This window comes from Balaenoptera borealis (assembly GCF_965194805.1).
Source record: "Balaenoptera borealis genome assembly, chromosome: 17".
Classification (NCBI taxonomy): Eukaryota; Metazoa; Chordata; class Mammalia; order Artiodactyla; family Balaenopteridae; genus Balaenoptera; species Balaenoptera borealis.
The window spans coordinates 18,772,273-18,787,441 of NC_138876.1; the positions used below are offsets into that span (position 1 = coordinate 18,772,273).

The 15,169-nt window shown below is 43.3% G+C and overlaps 1 protein-coding gene across 1 annotated transcript in view; it reads right to left on the reverse strand.

Annotated features, from left to right (window-relative positions):
- DEPTOR (DEP domain containing MTOR interacting protein) overlaps nucleotides 1-15,169 on the reverse strand; it is a 196,361-nt gene that overhangs the window by 20,741 nt on the left and 160,451 nt on the right. The window lies entirely within an intron of this gene.

A 15,169-nucleotide genomic window follows, 5' to 3' on the forward strand; every position in this document is an offset into this window, starting at 1 on the left:
GAAGGACAAGGCGGAGCTGTGTCCCCAGCCACCTCGTGAGCCAGAACAAAACGCTGGTTGCTTTGAGATTTGGAGATTGTGTATCACTGCAGCAAAACCTGGTGGATCTGGCAGTTTCGGTATGCTCTGTAAAACATATTTCAATTGTGTGTGTGTGTGTGTGTGTATGCTGAGTCATGATGCAAAATGAATCTCTTACTGTACATTTTAATCAAGAAGTTTGCTAGCCAATGATACAGATTGCAGTTTTACCTTATGTCATCTCTCGGTAAAAAGATGAGCATTGGAAGGACCCTGAAAAATCATCTAGTTCAGTGCTCTCATTTTAGAGATGAGAATTCAGAGGCCGAAGGAAGTCAAGTCATTGATCTGAGGTCACAAGGTGAGCAAGGACTAGGACCCAAGCACACGTTAGACTTCAAGCCGCTGCTTTACCACAAAACCCTGCTTTGGGGCTGATCTTGCGCAAGTGCTTTGAAAACTCCAAAACCTCATAAAAACATCAAGTAATGAAATCATCACAAGAACTAGTCAAGTAAGTTGGTAAAAGGCCTAGGCTTTGTCAAACCTGCTTTCAAATGCCGGCTCTGCCACTTATGAGCTATATAACCTTGGGGACGTTATTTAATCTCTTTGAACCTCTGTTTCCTTATGTGTAAAATGACAATGATATTATGTATGTCCTATTTTCCTGATGAGTAAATGAGATAATAAATGCAAAGGTCCTAGCACAAGGCACATCTCATAGTAAGTGCTAATGAGTTATTGATATTTGTAGTAAATATTAATGCCAAAGAATTTGGTTTGGAATAACCACAACAAAAAAAGCGATTCCTGGCCTTGGAAAGAGCCAGGGTTTAGTGCAGAACACGGTTTCTCAACTGCAGCACTATTAAAATTTGGAGTCAGATGATTCTTTGCTGTGAGGGCTGTCCTGTGCGCTGTAGGACATCTAGCAGCGTCCAAGGATACTGCCCATGAGATGCTCCAAGTGTGTTTCCAGACACTGCCGAACGTCCCCTGGGGGCAAAATCAATCCCAGTTGAGAACCACTGTTGTAGAAACTGTGCTTAGAGTTTTACCATGAATTCTTCCTATTAAACAACCAACACATAAAAGAAGGTTAAACACTTTGAGAGAAAGGAGTCTGAGCTTCCCTATTCTTATATTTTATTGATGTTACCTACTTAATGTCTGTGTGACCTACTGGAATAGATGCTCCATGAAGGCGCTGTGTCTGTCTTGTGTCCCGCTGTGTCTCTAGGGTGCACATCACCCAGCACATAGCAGATGCACAAAAAAGGATATATGTATATGTATAGTTGATTCACTTTGCTATAAAGCAGAAACTAACGCACCATTGTAAAGCAATTATACTCCAATAGAGATGTTAAGAAAAATAAAGTATCACTGAATCAATGAATGAAAGTAATTTTTTTCTGCAGTCCTTATCTGGTAACTAACAGGCACAAGGTTCCTGCAGGATCAAGAGGGTGGATTAGGTTTGTGGAGAGTATCCATTTTCTTCACCCCAACTCTAAAATGAAAAGGTTCCTGAAGAGAACCTGTTCCTAACAAAACAGTAAGGTCTTCACCAGAGCACAGGTCCTCAGATAACGGTATGAAAAGGGCAAAACAGGGTCCCAGTTTTGCCACCGGGACCCAAGAATCAGCATGAGGAACCCCTTCAGGTCAAACTGATAGAAAAGCAAGATCCAGAGTTGCTTCAGAAGTCCCCGGGGCAGGTAAGGACTGGTCTGACGCCAGAGCTGGGATGTGGAGAGGGCTGATTTTGTAGACAGGTAGAAAGAGGATGCAAAGTCACAGTAGATCTGACTCTGGCCCCCTCCTACTGTTTGAGGTTGTGGACTGCTCCCCAGGAACAGAGCTGCCTAGAAAAGGATGTTTTTGTGTTCTCGGTCACTCTGCCCTTGTTATTTCTCCCATGTGGTGGTTGAGTGAACCTGAAAAAAAAGTGTGCACCCACCCTTCTGCTCTAAAACCGTGCTACCCACTTAATGATCTCGTGACTCTGCCTGGATATACAAGTCTAACAATAACCATTCTGTTTCATTCTAACCTCTGTTTGGATGCCACCCGGGAACCACAGCCTTTTCTAACTATTCTGGCAATCGTGAATAACATTTCTTATGTATTCAGAGTCTTATCAGTTGAGTGGACTCCTGTGATTCTCGCTGGCACCCACCCAAAGCCACTACTTTGGCTTCCCTGCATCCCACAGCTGGATCCCATCTGTGTCCATGGCTTCCTGGACGCCACCTCAATTTACGTTTCTCCACATGAGTCTATGGCTTTGCTGCTGTGGATGAATCTCATTTCTACTTCCCTTTTCCAGCAACTTTGAAGCCCGTGTTTTTCTTCTCCTGCATATTTTCCTGCATGCTTTGTCCTTGGACAAAATACCATTCCTCTTTCCCTCTATACCAAAGATGATCTCTGTAGGGTTTCCCAACAGCCAACAGCAAAGAAAGAATTGTCTTGACAACCCAACAGAAAATGGGCAAAGACTTGAACGTTCTCAAAGGAGAATATCCCAATGGCCAAGAAACATATGAAAATGTGCTCAGCTTCATTGGCCTCCAGAGAAATGCAAATTAAAACCACAATATACTCACCACCCCAATGGCTCAGGATGGAAAACACCAAGTATTGGTTTTAATGTTCATGGTCTGCAAGTGGCAGTATAACTTGGTACAGCCACTTTGGAAAACTGTTTGGTAATATCTACTAAAACTAAGTATTTTAAATTCCCTACAGCAATGAGCATTCATGCCCTGCCAAAGACCTACTCTAGAATGTTCTTTGCAATGCTGTTCATAACTGCCTCAAACCGGCACTACCCAAATGCCCATCAACCACAGAGTAGAAAAATAAATGGCATTATCTTGTCACAGTGGAAGACTGTATAGCAACAGGAATGAATTATGTATAACCTCACGCAACACCATGAGTGAATGTCACAAAATGTTGAGCAATAGAAACCTGACACAAAAAGAGTATACACTATATGACACCATTTCAATAGAGCCCTAAAAGAGACAAATCTATGCTATTGGAAGTGATAATAATGGTGACCCTTAGTGATGGGAAGAGAGCATGTGGGATGTCTCTCTCTTTTTTTTTTTCCCCTTTAAAATTTTTGTCTTTGGTGAGAACATTTAAGTTCTGCTCTCTTAGCAAATTTCAATTATACAATACAGTGTTATCAATTATAGTCACCAAGTTATACATTAGATCCTCAGACCTTATTCATTTTTTTTTTTTTGGCCGCGCCTCGGCATGTGGGATCTTAGTTCCCTGACCAAGGATCGAATCCCCACCCCCTGCAGTGGAAGCACGGAGTCTTAACCACTGGACCGCCAGGGAAGTCCCAGACCTTATTCATCTTATAACTGAAAGCTTGTACTGTTGTACCAACCTCTTAATATTTCCCCATCCCCAACCCCTGGTGACCACTTTTCTACTCGTACTCTCTAGCTGGACCAGGAAGGGGCTCAGCTGAGGGTTACTGGCCCCTGCACCCCCAGCAGCTGGGCAATTGAGTGCCTCAGTCTGGAAGGGGTCTGCAGCAACCACTCCATATTTGAATTAAAAATTGAAAAAGAAATAGTCTGTCTTGAACAGTGAATAAAGAGAGACGAAACATTTGAAAAAAAACAAATGAACAGAATGGGACCACCAATATGTACACTGACCATAGACCAGCACTGAAATGATCATATCAACTATCAATTCGTTTCATTACCCTGAACTCTGGAACAAGCTGAGCTGTGATATATTTCATTAGCTGCTTCTCCTGAACCAGATGTCCATGCTTGTTTGTTTATTCACATACTGTTTAGTTCCAAGAATTTCCTGTGACTGACCCAGATGCTTTAAGCTCAGCAGGAGAGAATTCACCTATTAATAGCCCGGGTGGAATCTCCAATTTAGAATGTGGAGTCCCAACAAGTGTGTCCAGCTTCCAGCGTTTTCAGCCTTACTGACTGGTTCCAAAGGGCAGGGCTTACTGGCAACATTCCTGCTGTTCAGCACTGTGGCAAGGGCAGCCCCATCCGCTCCAACAGGGCTTGGGCTGAGCCCTTGGTTATTTATTAGAGTTCAGGCTGCAGTTTTCTGGAAGGCACAGAGGGACCTTGGCGTGAAGAGCTCTCTCCAGTAAACACTGTGTTCCTCACTGTGGTGAGGGATCCATTGCGAAATAGTATCCCATTGGGCCTCGCTCTCCACCCGGCCGCTGGGCCGAGTGGCTTCTTTGGGTGGGAGCCCACAGTCACCCAGGCAGCCTTTCACACACTTATCCACTCCTTCTTTTTCCCAGGGAAGGGCTGGGCAGGGAGAAAGCAGACTGCTGCTGAGTTTTAGCCACCATGCGATCCTCTGCAAAGTGGAGAGGACCGTCCCAGGGTGGCAGAAGGTAGCGTCTCTGTTCCGAGTTTTATCATAAACAGTGGAGCTTTCCAACAACAAGCTGAAACAGGAGGCAGTGGTGGTAGATTTGGGAGCTGAGCCAAGCTGTGATGGAAGGGAAGTCTGCCTCTAGCATCCTCTTTCTGAACCCTTTTCTAGGGAGTCCTCACTTGTCTTTCTGTTCCCAACTCCCCATTTAAACTCATGGTGCCCACTGCCCTTATGGTTCTGCCAATGCCTTTTTGGGGTAAGTTCACTTCATTTGAGAGGTTCTAGAGGCTCATAGGAACACCAAGCCCTGGGGCCTTCCATATCTCTAATGGACTATTATATACTAGACTCCAAAGGGATAGAGCAATCCACTTTGTGAAAGTGGATTGTCAAGGGTTTCCTGAGTAAATGGGTTAATGGTAGCTCCAGCATTCGGACAGCTGTATTTTGTATAACGTGTATCTTATCCAATAGCTGTGTTTTATGTTCCCATACTGCCAGTGGATTTGACAGCAGGCACTCTGTAAGAGGCTGTCATAGTGGATATATATGGTTTTGTCTCTCAGAATAACTCTTCCCTTTGGGGAAATGCTGCTTCAAACTACTGGGCCTATTGATTAATGGTACTTCTATGTCATCGACACAAGAAGGGCATATGGCCCAAGGTGAACCAATGGTAGGAATGTATCCTTTTGTTCACAAAGATTGGTCCAGGGGTTATCAGGTGACACAGGCCAGGCTGCTTGAAATTCTGGGGCAGGATATTTTATACTGGAGCAGATGCAAAAGCATCTTTTCTTCTTCTCTGACTGGTAATCTGTAAGAATTTGAGCCTGGACCTTCTGGCAGTGTGCCCCCTGCTACAAACGCTTATGCAAATGGAGCCCACACAGAGAAGTAGAAAGCAGAGAGAAATAACTGTTACACAAAGAGAGAAATCCCTGGCAGCCTTTTAGGTTTTATTCATTCTGATTTCCTTACGTGAAGATTCATTCCAGTTTGCCTAAGGCAGGCCCAGTTTACCTCTGTTGTCCCAGCTTAATCATTAACATCTCGCTCTTTTGTTCTCAGAAGTGTTCCAGGTGGGTGATAAATTATATAATCACTGCTCCTATCGCAATGTGGTTAATAAAGCAATAAAGTCCTTTTTCCCCTTAAGCTAGTTCAAGCTGGTTTTCTGTCATTTGCAACCAAAAAACATCCTAACTGACCTACCATTCGTTTCTAAATTAATCAGGAAATTTGATTTCCTATACTCCTAAACTTGATTGTTTCTGCTTGCTTGAACTCTTTGGCAGATACCTGATTCTATATCTGGTTCTTGGTCTCCACCTGTTCTGTGGAATCGACACCCTGTGCTCTTCCAAGCTTACCCAAGCACCTTGTCCTGATTCTGAGTGCCTCTACTCCACACTTCACCAAAGGTCAGCACAGCCCACAGATTTCATCAGAAGGCTCTGGGACCAGGCTTAGAGAAGAAAAGAACCAGGGTAGGTTTGAGGGACCACCTGGGTTCATGAAATTCAACTGTGTTTCCCATTCATGTGTTATTCTGCTCAAAGTTCAAAGTCCTGGAAGAGAGAGTTGATTTAATTTGGGTTTGGGCCCCATTCTTTCACTAGGAGAAACTAGGGCACCATGATAGACATCTTATCATAACTATACAAAATGAGGGAGAGGCAATTCACCTCCAGGATATAGGTGTTGTTAGCAAAAAAAAAAAAAAAAAAAAAGGGGGAATGAGTGCCAGGAGACCAAAAGCATATTCAACAATGTGTATTTAATAATGCTATTGGGTAGTTTTGCCAGCTATTAGTATGTCTATACCAATGAGAGCTAAGTGAGCTCTTAAAATACAGGTGCCTGGTGCTCAGAAAAATTGGAGATGAGGTGGTTGATCTTTCTGGAAAAACCATGAACCCCAAATATGACACCCTAAGTGATAATGGAGCTAGTCTTCATACATTGTGCGTTTCTGTAATCCATGATCATGACAGAAATGCTAGCTGGCATTTGTAGGGATTTTTGGAGGGTTCCTGCTGTTCTCATTCTCTTGCCTCAAATCCTGTCCATCAGGGCTATCCCCTTGGCCAGCATTACATGAAATTCAGTCTCCAGGTTGAGCCCCTCTTCCTGATTCTGTCCCTCTACACTCAGTCCTGTTACCCTCTTTTGTCTTCTGGCCTTGTAGTACATTTCCCTACTTATGGCACATCTCACCATTCTGAACTTTCAGCACTACCTCTTTAGCTTTGCATTTTGGTCCCCTCTTTCCCCATTGTTCTTGACCTATTAAAGCCCTGGGCTAACACATCATTTGATCTAGTTTGACCTCTGAGACCTTGTACTTTATCACTGACTCTTGCAGGAGGCACCTTGACTGGTTCATCCCAAACTGATGTAGGATGGAGTAAAGAAAAATACTGGTCCTAGAGTCAGACACACCTGATTCAAGTCTCAGTTCTGCCATTATTGTCATTATGCAAACCTGGAACCTAACCTCCCAGCAGAATGATGCTCTATAGCTTTCCTAAAACTCCACATACAATTTTGCAGATTTGTTTCATGTGTGAATATTTACTTCTGCCTTACTTGGTAATGAACTGTTTTCAAATAACTAATTTAGAGAATATTTGTTTCCCTTCTCTTCAACATCATTGTATTAGTCAGAGTAAGATGATCTATGCTACAATAACGAATAAGCCCTCGAATCTCAGTGGCTTAAGCAAAGTTTGTTTTCTCTCACATCATAGCCTGATGTGAATCAGGATGCTGTTCTCCGTAGATGACTCAGGGATCCAGGCTCTTTCCATCATGTGGCTCCTGTATTGCAGAATCCTTCTCTTCTAGCTCCATATAAGGGGGAGAGAAGACACATAAGATTTCACAGGCTATTCTATAGCCAGCCTTGGAAGTGGCATCCATAACTTCTACCCACATACCATAGGCCAGAACTGAGTTACACTGTCCCTGCCAGATGCAAGGCAGGCTGGATAATATAGACTTTCTATGTGCCCAGGAAGAGGAAGCAGGTTGGTTCCCAGCTGGTATGTGTTGAAAATAAAACCACATGATGCTATCATATAATTATTATAGTAAGTATAATGATATTAAGCCAAGCATATAATATATGCCAAGCATATAATATATGCCAAGCATGTAATAAGCTCTTTACATGAATTGTTTTTAATTAATTATTTTATATATATATTTTTAATTTTTGGCTGCATTGGGTCTTCATTGCTGTGTGCAGGCTTTCTCTTGTGGCGAGCGGGGGCTACTCTTCGTTGCAGTGCGTGGGCTTCTCATTGCAGTGGCTTCTCTTGTTGTGGAGCATGGGCTCTAGGCGCATGGGCTTCAGTAGTTGTGGCACACGGGTCCAGTAGTTGTGGCTCACAGGCTCTAGAGTGCAAGCTCAGTAGTTGTGGTGCACGGGCTTAGTTGCTCCACGGCATGTGGGATCTTCCCGGACCAGGGCTGGAACCCGTGTCCCCCGCATGGGCAGGTGGATTCTTAACCACTGCGCCACCAGGGAAGTGCCTACATGAATTATTTAATTCTCACAACAACCTCATGAGTGTTACAAGGATTAAACAAGATAAATGTTGTGGAAATGCCTGGTGCCAGTAATTATTCATTTCATTTGTTGGTGCATTTCACATTCCACAGGGCAATTGCCCAAGTTAGGATATTAAAATAGACCCTAGTACTGTCTTTAATGTCTATGTTTGGAAATGAATCATTTTGTTATGGAGTTATATGATAGGGATGTGAGGTATACCAAAATGAGTCTGCTCAGGTCTTTAGTGATAAGACATAACAACTGTAAAAATAGAGTTAATATGAAGCAGACAGTTACAGGGCATAAGGATAGTCTGCTTGAATTCTGTGATTTAATTTAACTGGAGTTGATTTGCAAAGACATGACCTTGGTTCTATTTCTTGTTTGTCATCCAGCATGGACCCACCAATAGATATAGCCTCTCCACATAGATTCTCCAGGGCTTCTACTATTATGTAGGTTTGCACCCAGACTCATGTTTATGCTCGCCCCATCCCAGCCACCATCCCAGAGGTAGACTTCAGCATTCAGTAACTGCTGGAAGAGCCTGCTAGAGGCTGATAAGGAGAAATAACAGATTTTATGTCAAAATGGGGAAGGAAAGAGTAAGAGAGAAAGTCAGTTGGTGGTCAAGGAAACAAAAGGCAAGGAGGATCAAAAGGAAATAGACTTGCACTCCAACTCACAGTCAGCATAAATTTTTTGAAAAGGAAGCTTTCCTTGAAATTAGTCTAGAGTCTGGACACTAACCGTAAAGAAACTTTTCACCAAGAAAGAAGAGCACTGAATGAGAAGCTGTGCATGCACTACTTTTATTTTTTGCAGTAGGATTCCCTTTGGGGTGGCAGGGGTTAGACTCCAGCAGGCAAATGAGAGGCAGTCTCTGTTCCTACAAGGGGAGGTCTCGGCCCTTACAGAACCCTATGATTGTCTGGCCCCGCCAGACTCGCCTGACACAGCAATGCATGCTTTGTTTCTGGACTTGCTCTTTTTCATATGAAGAGGTTGACATCATCCAAAGGCATCTGCCATATAGTTGATGCAAACAGAAGCCATTTCCAAGGAGTAAGAAGAGGGTACTTCAGCCCTTGGCTGGGTGGGTGTGTGTGCATTCTGCTCTTGCTTCACAGGGCTGGGAGCTGAATTCAGGAAGCCCCCTAACAATTACGTGCATTGTGTTAAAAAACCATAAATACACATCACCACTGAGTTTTTCTCATTCTAGGCACTAATGGTCTTGGATTATTAACAGTCTCTTTCTCTCCTGAGAAAATCTGTCATAGTAACTTAGCTAGGATGTTGAGGTAGTCTTCCAGAATCAGATGACATGTTCCTATTTCTAAGTGAAAACTTCAACACACTCTTCTTGACTTCTAATTCATGTAAGAAAAGCACAACAGATCCAAGAATGAAGAATTTGTCAGAAACGAAAAGATAGCAGCAACTCTCACAACCTGCATTAAGATGAAAGTTTCATTTCCTTCACATCTGTGTGTGTGTGTGTGTACGCACATTCGTGCGTGAGTGAGTCTAGCTATAAGTCTAGTGAGTCTAGCTAGTAAGTCTAGCTATATCACAAAGCCCTGGCCTTATAACCTAGTTGTTCTCATGATGGAGGTTGTAGGGGAGGGAGAAGATCAAAAGTAAAGGTGGAGTTGATAAAACATTGTGACATGCATTAGAAATTGGTTACTTGGGACAATGTGCAGAAAGTAAATAAAACACTTAGTAATGTGCATAAAATACTTAACATGGGCATGGCACAGAATGGACATTCAATAACTATCACTATTATCATTTTTAAATTAATTAATTAATTACGTTTTGGCTGCGTTGGGTCTTCGTTGCTGTGCGTGGGCTTTCTCTAGTTGCAGTGAGCGGGGGCTACTCTTCGCTGCGGTTTGTGGGCTTCTTATTGCGATGGCTTCTCTCGTTGCAGAGCACAGGCTCTAGGTGCACGGGCTTCAGCAGTTGTGGCACGCGGGCTCGGTAGTTGTATCACTATTATCATTGAGAAACTCTTTCTAGAAGCCTGGAGTCCTGGGGATTTGCCTTCATTCCTTTTATGGTGGGTCTGTGACCTAAACATCTGTCCTTGTAAAGAAGGAATTCTGGAGATACACACACACACACACACACACACACACACATACATACACACACACATACACTGGAATCCTACTCAGCCATAAAAAGAATAAAATTTTGCCATTTGCAACAACATGGATGGACACAGAGGGCATTATGCTAAGTGAAATAAGTCAGAAAAAGACAAATACTATATAATATCACTTACATGTGGAATCTAAAAAATACAGCAAACCAGTAAATATAACAAAACAGAAGCAGACTCATAGATATAGAGAACAAACTAGTGGTTACCAGTGGGGAGAGGGAAGCGGGGAGGGACAAGATAGGGGTAGGGGATTACAAAAAAAAGAAGTTCCCTTTGTCTCTCCTCTGTTCTTGCTGTAAGTTCACTTTCTTTTCTCTAAGCTTCAAGAAAGATGCCAGACTGAAGGTCTCCTGTGCTCCAGTAGATGTCAGTCTGGCCTTATGGGAGGACCTAGGGAAAACTAAGATACACACAAGCCTGCTTCCAGGAATGAATGAAAAGCGGGATGGAGTGCCTTTCACAGGCCATCTAAGAAATAAGGCAGGAAAGAGGAGGCAGCAGCAAGACTTCGAAGCCCACTTCCATCTCAGGAAAGTATATTGTAAATTTGAGATTTTTACAAACACAAACTTTTATTTAACAAACATTAATTGAGAGGTTACTGTGTGCTGGGGACCTTCTTAGGTCCTGGAGATGTAGGATTTGTTGATGTAGTTCCTATCCTCTAGGGCTCCCAAGTTACTTTTTAGTTGCCCATCTGTAGTGATTAGCACTTACCATGGCAATAGGAGGCCATCTATTATTATGTGTTGAATGAATGAAATGAAATGCATGCATGAGAACAAAAGTATCTGAGTGTTTGCTTGCAGAAGAGCATCTAAGAAGGAAGTTGGAAAAACAGCCACCACGCACACCCCCCCCCCCCCAGTTTTGGAACAAAGGAAACCCTAAGGATGAACCAAATGATACGTAGTGATGTTGAGAAGAGGAGAACAGGGGTGACCCCCGATGTCTGCAGGAGGAAAGTCAGCGTGAAACATCAGCCACCAGGGAAGAGGAATGGGCCCTGGATCATCACTGCTCAGGAGTGCAATGATGCGTGTGGACCCCACAGCAACATCAAGGAAGTGGAGTCCTCGCAAGGAGTGAGTTCTGGCTCTCAGTTGTTCTCTGCTACTACGAGCCTGTGTGATCTTGGATCCTTGGGCCACCCGGGTGGCCACAGGAGCCAGATACCATCAGTAGTCAGTGACTGGTTCCAATTCTGACCCACCACTTGGCTGGTGTGTGGCCTTGTGCCACCAACTTCACCTCCCTGGAGAGCTTCTTGACTATAAGATGAGGATTTTTACTAGAACCTACCTTATGGAGTTGCGTGAGGATTAAATTAGATCATCCCTAGAAAACAACAGACTAGCTGGTATATATTTAGAGTGCAATAAATATTAGCTATTATTGTTTATTGTTATTCTTATTAATTTTTCTAGGACTGTTTCTTCATTCATAAAATGACAGAATAAACCAGCAAATTTAAAAAGTCTCTTACCAATGTAAAAACAGATGATTCTGATTTCATACTTTTGCTTCCATTTATACACTAATGTGGAAGTGTGGAGTACGGGACAAGCTAATTCTCTTCAGCAAGAAGGAAAGCAAAGACCATGGACTGGTAAGGAGAGAAGTAAGTGAGTGCATTACCGGCTGGTGACAACAAACAAAAAGATGGTATAGTACCTCCTCCACGTTCCCCTTCTTCTTTTTTTTTTTTTTTCCTTTTTTTGGCTGCGCCACGTGGCTTGTGGGGTCAACCAGGGATCGAACCCGTGTCCCTGGAAATGCGGAGTCCTAACCACTGGACCGCCAGGGAATTCCCCTCATTCTGTTTCAAGCAAGGAAAGCACTAGAAACAGTTTTTCACATCCAATGTAGCTCAGATTGGCTGAAAGAAAATCTGAAAAAAACAGGGGTTCCTTGTCTCACACAGACTGGCTGGTCTGACATGCTCAGATTCGTCTTCCTTAGAGCTCACAGCATTTGTTTCCTTCCCTTTCCTGCTATGAAACACCAGACCTGGGAGTCTCTCTGCTTAATCATGAATGAACCTTCATGTTCCCGAGTCCCATGGTCCATGGGTTTCCCAGGCTCAAGAATAAGGGCAAGTATTCTACTTCTTCACCTTTCACGGTGGCAGAAACATCCAGAACTTTTAAAATCTGGGCTCCTCTCAGAGTTTTGGCTACATTCACATACACATTTTCAAAGTTAGGGTAACAGAACAAATGCCCTTCTTCTCTCTTCCTTTCTCCTCCTCACTGGCCTATCCACCCAAGTCCCATCCACTCAGGTTGGATCTCAAGATGTGTCACTAGCCACCTTCATAAAGTTTATATTATGAATTGGCCTTTGTGGACCCAGACATTTCAGACTTCAGGAAGAAATGAGTGTAATGTTTAACCCCAAGGGAACAAAGGGAATTTAGAAGATGCTACGGGGGTCCCAGGAGGCAAAGAAAGAAAGTCAGAATGACAGGCAAAGGAAAAGAGCTGTCAAATCCCAGATGTAAGGACAGCAGACACTTTGCCAGGTTCCTCACAGAGCACTCCATTATTTTGCTCAGTACCTTCATCAGATGTACAAGGCAAGCAGCAACCTGTGTCTCCACTCCCTGCCTGCAGAAAGCTTGTGCCAACAGAAGCACAAGGTGGTGATTCTTGCTTACATAATTCCGGCATGAATCCTACACCTCTAGACTTGGGAATCTGCCCACTAAAGACAGATGGACAAATGGAATGATGTCTCAATTAAGGTGTGGTTAGGAAAAGAACTTCCTTTATAATCAAAACTAAGTCTCCAATACACCCTGAGAGATAGTGTTTGCCAAGGAATGTGGGGCACAGCAATTGATGACTTTTATTGCTTTCTTAATAGGATCTTAAAGTGCCAGAAGGGAATTCTCTGGCAGTCCAGTGGTTAGGACTCCAGTGCTTTCACTGCCAGGCCCAGGCTTAATCCCTAGTCAGGGAACTAAGATCCCTGCAAGCCACCAATATACAAACAAACAAACAAACAAACAAACAAAAAACCAAAACCAGGAAGGGAGCAAATGCAGAAACAAGGGAGGAGCAGTCAAGCAACAACAGTGCAACCTTGGGGCAGGGTCCTGGTTCTTCCTCAAGGAATATACATCACAATATCATTGAGTTCTTCTGCAGGAACTAAGGCCCCCACCCAGGAGGTAACTTCAGGCTGAGCCCAAGATTCCTGGAGTACCACCCAGTTATCTCACCACCAAGCAGTCAGAAGAAAGCCACACACCCTGCAGCCCTCACCCAAATTATGCCTATAAAAACTTTTCGCTGAAAACCATTGGGGAGTTCAGGGTTTTAGAGCAGGAGCCACCCATTCTCCTTGTATTGGCACTCTTAAAATAAATGCTGCCCTTTCCTTCACCATAACCTGGTGTCAGTAGATTGGCTTTACTGTGCGCAGGAAAGCAGACCTGAGTTTGGTTCAGTAACATATTGTCGGTGATGAAAATATATATGTATAGACAATATATAAAGGCGATCTTATGGATTCGTGTGGGTCTTTCAAGGTATCAGATAATCAGCATGGTATAGTAGTAAAAATGATAACAATAGTTATCGTTAGTTGTTTTTGGAGTACTTAACTACTTGCCAGGCACTATACCAAGACCTTTAAATGTATTAACTCATTAATCTTCATAAGAGCCTTATGAGATTGTTATTTCTCAAAAATGAGAAACCCAAGACACAGAGAGATGTACTGAAAAGAGCACTGACCGAGCATTTTGGGGGCCTGAAGTCCAGTCCCAGGTACAGGTAAGTTGGCATGAGTTTCGGGAAAAGTCTAGCTTCTCCAGAGAGCATTTTCTTTTCCATTTAGTACGCAAACAAAACAAGAGAAACATCCGATTATTGATTATTTAGTATGGATCAGGCACAAGAGTGAGCATTTTACACGCACTATCTCATTTAATTTTCATAGTCAAATGGGGTGGGTACTGGTATCCTCATTTTACAGACAAGGAAATTGATGCCTCAGAGGTGAGTAACTGGATGTGCTCCTAAGTGCTACAGCTGGAATCTGAATCCAGGCCTGTATGTATCCAGAGCCCATGCTCTTAACCCTCACAACCTTTCCAGCTTCAGTACCTTTAGACTTGCTTCCTTTACCTGCAGTCCTTCTTTAAGGCTGGTTCAATCCCATCCTTTAGGCATTCACTCAAAACATCAAGTGTGTAGAAGCTTTCCCTCAGGGCTGTTGCACTGCATAACTCCAGGGGGCGCTGTCCACATGGACCATCATGTGAGAGGTGCCCCACTGGAAATGAGTAATGTGGCAGCTGTTTTCACTAACCACCACATGAAATCCTGGTCATTCTCTATCACCCCATCTGGTTTCATTTACCTCTTAGGACTTACCCCCATCTAAAAAGAATTATTTTATTTATATAATTATTTTCTATGTCTCTGTGATGTTGTGATTCATAATAAGACATATTTGGCCTTTGTCCCATTTCTGGCACAGAACTCCTAAAACCTTTGGAATTTCCTAAGTGACGAGAGCAATAAAGGTGTCTTGTGTTATGTTAATGAGGTGACTTACCACACACACCTAAAGGTGGTTGACAGAAGAACCAACCATGTGATTAGAGGGTTGGAATTTTGAATCCCACCTCCCTGACCTCTGGGGAGGGGAAAGGGACTGGAGGTTGAATTGACTGCCAATGGCCAAAGATTTTATTAATCATGCCTGTGTAATGAAACCTCCATTTAAAAAAAATCAAAAGGTTGGCTCTTGAAGATGGCAGAGTAGAAGGACATGCACTCACTCCCTCTGGCGAGAGCACCAGAATCACAACTGACTGCTGAACAGTCATCAACAGGAAGACACTGGAACTCACCAGAGAACATACCCCACAACCAAAGACAAAGGAGAAGCCACAGTGAGATGGTAGGAGGGGCACAATCACAATGAAATCAAATCCCATAACTGCTGGGTGGGTGACTCACAAACTGGAGAACACTTATACCACAGAAGTCCAC